Raw genomic sequence first — 6,410 nt, 5'->3', positions numbered from 1 at the left:
TATGTAAACAGAGAGGAGGAAGGAAAGCATTGCAGGCAGGAGGCATGGTGTAAGCAAAGGCCCTGAGATTGCCAATGCTTTTTTTGGGAGGAAGCAGAGTGAACAGAGCGTGGCGGGAGATAAGGTTAGAAGGGAGGTGTGTTGTAAAGCAGAACGACACTCAGCCAGTGCGCCCAACTGGAGCTCTACAGGTTGTGCTTAGCCAGGCCTTCTGATTGGTCGGTACATGAGCCATCCCAGTTATTAAATGCCATAACCCCCCGGGGGTAGGCCGAGTAGGCACAGAGGCCGGAGCAAGCTCAAGACAGGGAATGCCAAGTGGAGGAGTTCAGGTCTTAGCTTCTCAACATTAGGGAGTCAGTCATGGTATTTTAACATACGACTGAACTGCCAAAAGTGGTTAGAGTGAGATTGACTTGCTTGCGGTGAGTTGAGAATGGATGGGGGAGAAAGAGATCGTAGGGGGGAAATTCGTTGATGCGGGGCTGTTATGGTAGTTCATGGTGACGTAATGATAATCTAGGAGAAGGTGGTGACGATAGGAGTGGAACAGAGGCCTTGAACGATCAAGAATCATCTAGCAAAATGCCCCGTTCCTTCTGCAAGCTCGTGCTTCACACAGTGCAATAAAAACAAACTGTGGGGGCTTCCCTGGTGGCGCAGTGGTTGAGAGTCCGCCTGCCGATGCAGGGGAAGCGGGTTCGTGCCCCGGTCCGGGAAGATCCCACATGCCGCGGAGCGGCTGGGCCCGTGAGCCATGGCCGCTGAGCCTGCGCGTCCGGAGCCTGTGCTCCGCAACGGGAGAGGCCACAGCAGTGAGAGGCCCGCGTACCGCAAACAAAAAAACTGTGGAAACATTGTCAGGTATATAGAGGTAAGATGGGAGACCTAGGTATTTTGAGGGAAAACAGAATATTAAAGACTGGAAGCACCTTTCAAGCTCTCTCCTGCAATCTCCATATTTTGAAGGTTTGGAACACGAGGCTCAGAGAAATTGCCGTCTGCTGTATGTTTGATGACCTGCCTTGCCCACCTTGTCATTTCGTTACTCCGATAAGCCCCTAAGTGTGACTGTTGTTTCTGTTACAATTTCTATTAATAACAGCTCTTTGAAGACCCAATGCAGCCAAAAATAAAATAAATAAAATAAATTAATAAAAAAAAAAAGATTTTAAATGCCAAAAAAAAAAAAAGCTCGTTAGTTTGTTTACTGACTCTGAAAGCTGCTAGTTTACATTTACTACACATGTGGAGGAAGTATGGAGAGGCAGGAGGAATTGGCCACGAACAGTTGTGAGAAGAGAGGGGAGAACCATTACTTCTGTAAACTGGTTTTGAGGACTTTCTCCCAAAGCTTTGAAAAGACAGGACTGCCACTTGGGGAAAGGTTACTGTCTAAAGCAAAAAGAGGTGAGGTCTTCATCCTCTCAGAAGTGCTTTTCAAACTGTCCTTCACTACCTGTAAGCAGGGCACAAAAACAACTTAGGGTTCCTAACCAGGATGTATTAACAATAGAATGGAATGGGTTGGAATGGAATGGAGTAGAATAATGTGAGTCATGATCCAAAATGTTTGAAAGCCACTGACCAATAAATACTTTTTTTCAAAGTAAAGGAAAACCGGGACTTCCCTGGTGGCCCAGTGGGTAAGACTCCATGCTCCCAATGCACGGGACCCGGGTTCGATCCCTGGTTGGGGAAATAGATCCCACATGCATGCCACAACTAAGAAGTCCGCATGATGCAACGAAGATCCCAAGTGCCGTAACTAAGACCTGGCACAGCCAAAATACATACATACATACATACAATAAATATTTTTTAAAAAGCATTCTTTAAAAAAAAATAAAGCGGGCTTCCCTGGTGGCGCAGTGGTCGGGAGTCCACCTGCCAATGCAGGGGACACGGGTTCGTACCCCGGTCTGGGAAGATCCCACATGCCGTGGAGCGGCTGGGCCCATGAGCCATGGCCGTTGGGCCTGCGCGTCGGGAGCCTGTGCTCCGCAACGGGAGAGGCCACAACAGTGAGAGGCCCGCGTACCGCAAAAAAATAAATAAATAAATAAAGGAAAACCTTTCAAAGTCAGCTGATAAAATACAGAATCCTATCAAAAGAAGAAAAGATAATAACATTTATTTATATATATCTAGAAACTTTCTTTACTTCCCAACAGGTCTCTCCACCTAGCTCCTACACTCAGTCTCAACCTTGTCTTTCAACCTCTTAAATATTCTCCAAAGACTTTCCCTTGGCCATCTCTCTGGACAATGCCTATTAGCAAAGCCAGGCTATACCACAATTTCTGCCTTCGCGCAGACAACTCTTAACTGTTGTAGCATTTGCCACTTTTTATGGGGCAAATACTCCAACCAGAGCCAATTTCAAGCTACTCACACAACTTCACTGAACACAAAATTGGAAAGAAATGCACATTCGCATACATTACATAGTATTTCCATCATGCAGAGGTAATAGAGATAAACTCAAAAGCATATTTAACAGTGAAATGTAGTAAAATAATTAGGACATGATGAGTTTTTAATATTTATTACCTTTCAAAATCTATTTAATTGTAGGTTTATGTAATTTAGCATTTAATAATGTCCGTATCTAAGGACTGGCTCCCAAAGCTTTGCCCCAGGACACGGCTGTCCCAGCTCGACCTCTCCCACAGGCTCTGATCCCACACTCTCTACCACCTGCTCAGCAGCTCTACCCGGATCTCTTCCAAAAGAAACCACAAACTTAACATACCGAAATCTAAACTCACTTTCCTCTTTGAATCTCCTTAGCACTCACTTCTCTTCCCCTCTTGACTTCCCTATTTCTATTAATGGTGCCTCCAAATAGCCATCCAATCAGTTATTACAGTCTTGAAGGTACTGCCTCTGCAGTGTTCTTAGGATCTGCCCCCTCCTTTCCATTCTAAATAGGGTTACTGTCCTAGTCCAGCCCAATTAGCTGACCGACCTCTTCTCCTACCCCTTTTTCTCACTCCAATCTATTTGTGACACTGTTAGATTAACCTTCCAAATGCACCGCTCTGATAATGCAGATCTTCCATTCAACACATACACTCTGACCTGGCCTTCAAAACTCTCCTTGCTCCAGGAAATCTGGACACCTCCTTATTCTCTGTGCTTGGAATACACCTTGTGGTTCCCGATCATGTGCTTTTGCTCACACTTTTCCCTTCCTCTGCAATGTCCTTCCCACATCACACACACAAAAAAACCCTCATACCTTTTATTTAAGACAAAGTTCAAATGGCAATGAAAATATGTGGTTTGGTTGTCACAGGAATACACATATAAGTTTATGAAGATCTGGAGGTTGAAAACAAACAGGAAATGCCAAACCCAGTAATCCTTTAAGGATAAAATTCTTTTGGTCACCATCCTGTATGGAGGCTCTATGAAACATATTGCACTAAGCACTTCCCCATTGTTATTACTAAAAGGTTTGCTGTGAGCCAACATGAGGTTTATCTCAAACCTATGGATTTCAATTATACATGCTACAGCTGTCATTCATTAACTGAAATGATCAAGAATTGTCTGTACTTTAACCATTTGGTGTTTACTGTAATTATTTCCCTCTTAATGCTCTGAACCAAATTGGCTTGAGGGGGTGGGAAAAGGTGGGTGGTTAGAGACATGGGGCCCCTGGGGCCTTGTCTGTCACCACCATTGGTCCTCATTCATCTTTGGGGCACTGCTCACAGGTATTAAAGATGCACCATGTGCCCAGAATTTCTCAGCAGTCAGAAGCAAAAACGCTGGAATATACATCTCTCTTCTGTCAGCCCTTCCCCTCAGTGTTTAAAGTAAAATAAAATGCTTTAAGTGCTTACTTTCTGGAGGAGGAGATGATCATAATGATGCCCAGCGTGTGATTAAGTGATTCCTTTTCTTTCAAGTTTCAAATATGAGGCAGAAGTTTAGTAGTGAAAGAAGAAGAAATAGGAGGCCACAGCCCAGCGGCCACTGGCACCAACTTTCCCATGGACCTAAGTTGTCTTGGGTTTCTGAGAGCCTGATTCCTTAGTCCAGGAGAGGTGAAAGAGAATGAGGTAGGGGAAGGTGGTGAGAGGCAACAGGCAGAGGGAAAAGTGTTTTGAAGCAGCCTGACTTCACTCTAATACCAAGATAGTCAATGACCGATTCAGAGACAGCTTGCATGAAAACTGTTTGGATACTTATTAAAAATGCAGAGTTTCCTGGGCCCTGCCACAAACCTATGGAATCATCTAGTCTCTAGGGGGATGGCCTGGGACTGTGCATTTTTCATGGATACACTTAGTGATTCTTATTCTAAAGACTGAGGATCACTGGTTTAACGTTGTCCAACTATGGCCTGCAGGCTGGATATGGCCTTCAAGCTAAAAATGGTTTTTACATTTTTAAAGGGTTGTAAAGAAAAGAAAAAGAAAGGTAGAAGAATGTGCAACACAGCCCCAAAAAAGTCTAAAACACTTGTGATCTGGCCCTTTACAGAAAAGTTTGCTGACCCCCATCTAGCACATTGCAAATAAAAGGCTGTATCTGAATTTAGATCTAACCGAGGCCTGCCACACTAAAATAACTGATGCAGCGGATCTTTAAAAAAAAAATGAAATATATAATATTGTCATCGAAAAATGCATTTGCAATAATTATAAGTGGAGGAAGGAGATGTATAACTATAGTTACAGCTCATATTCTGCAATGTCTTTGAAAATACATTTTCATCCATACAAGAATTTATAATTCCATTTGATTCTATCCTTCCACATACTTATCAGGTGGCAATATATCCCAAATTAGCCTAGTAAAATCATTGCATGCATACCCTTTATCAGACTATATTTGTCCCCGTCCATATTTTTGTCACACATATGAGGGAAAAAAATGTAAACCTAAACTCCAAAATGTCTGGGGAATGACAATATTATAAATTCTCAAAACAACATGTATGAAAATGATGCACAAAGGGAATAAAGGAAATAAAATTGAATTTGGTATTTTCTACTTAAAAGGAGTTTAAGAATCATAGACCACTTCCATCTCCTAAAAATCCTGGGAAAGAGGTGGTGAGCTCACTTTGGGAAGGGTTCAGACACTCTTACTGTGCCAAACAGGCTCAGCATTTGGGAATCATGCCAGTTGGATTCATAATAATCCCAAAGACAGATGCATTTACTTTAAGGGTGGGCTCTAGATGTTTGTTCTAGGTTTTTTTTTTAATTTGTTTATTTTTGATATGGAGAAAGAAACTTTATTATAGAAACTAGAAATAAACATTGGCTTTTAAAGTATATTAACTTGCAAGTGACTTGTCTTTCAAGACTGTGAACTGAATTATCTCACAATAATTTTGTTCCAGTGTTATTTCTTTTTCCTCAGGAAGAAAGGAATGTTAAAACCTAACTAGAAACTCACACTTTTTGATAAGGATTTAAACTATATTACAATGTTAAGAAACAAAGTTTAAAACACCAGATAAAATCTTGAAACCAAGCATGCTTCACCATTTAATAAAATTGTGACTCATTTCAGTAAGAAAATGCTTTTTTAGTAAGAAAAATGCTTTCTGAGCTAAGTTTGAACTGCCGGGGCACATGGGACACTCACAAACCCAGTCAGCAAAAGTCTCAAACTCCTATGAGATTAAAGGAAAAATAAATTAGTGTGTACAGAGAACGAAAAAAAAAAAAAATCCCCAATGGTACAAGTGTATAAACGGAAGTAAAACTAAAACTCCCCTAAAATCCCCCAATCATCAATCCTTATAAATTCAGCACTTATATTCTCCCTCTGCTTCTTCGGGAGCCCCTACTTAGATGAACACGAAGGTCTTTCGTGATTTTTATCTCGTAAAACAAAGAGTCCTAAACTATGCTCAACGTGGATACCGACCTCCGTATCACAAACTGTTGAACTTTTAAAACCATGCAAGCACACGTGGGGTTTCCTGAGTTCTGCTGGGGGCGGGCTGTTTGGAACCCTGTGGATTTTGCAGGTGTGTAATCCAGGGCGCGCGCTGCATTCTGCATGGGCAGAGGTGTGTGGTGGGCGCCGCCTGGGCCGGGCAGGGTGGGTGGGGCCGGGCGTGTGCCCCGGTGAGAATGAAGGCATGTGACAATGCGAAGGTGGCGTGTTGGCTCCAGGATCTGGGTGGAGAGTGAAAGCTCCGCCGGGGTGCGCCATGTGTGAGCGGTGATAGCTCCAGCCCCACTCGTACTTGTGTCTTTGGTCATCAAGTTAAATTAGACATGATCTTTATTTAAAAAAACAAAAACATAGCCAAACATCCTATGCAAACGTATGCTCCCATCCCCAACTACCTACCCCCCAATCCAACATTGCCCCATCGCCAGGGAGCTGAGTTTTAAACCCTGCAGAAAATCCAATCTCAAATGCCGGAGTCC

This window comes from Neophocaena asiaeorientalis, unplaced genomic scaffold (genome assembly GCF_003031525.2).
Source record: "Neophocaena asiaeorientalis asiaeorientalis breed wild unplaced genomic scaffold, Neophocaena_asiaeorientalis_V1.1 scaffold5, whole genome shotgun sequence".
Lineage (NCBI taxonomy): Eukaryota > Metazoa > Chordata > Mammalia > Artiodactyla > Phocoenidae > Neophocaena > Neophocaena asiaeorientalis.
Note: the sequence above shows the minus strand (reverse complement) of the source record.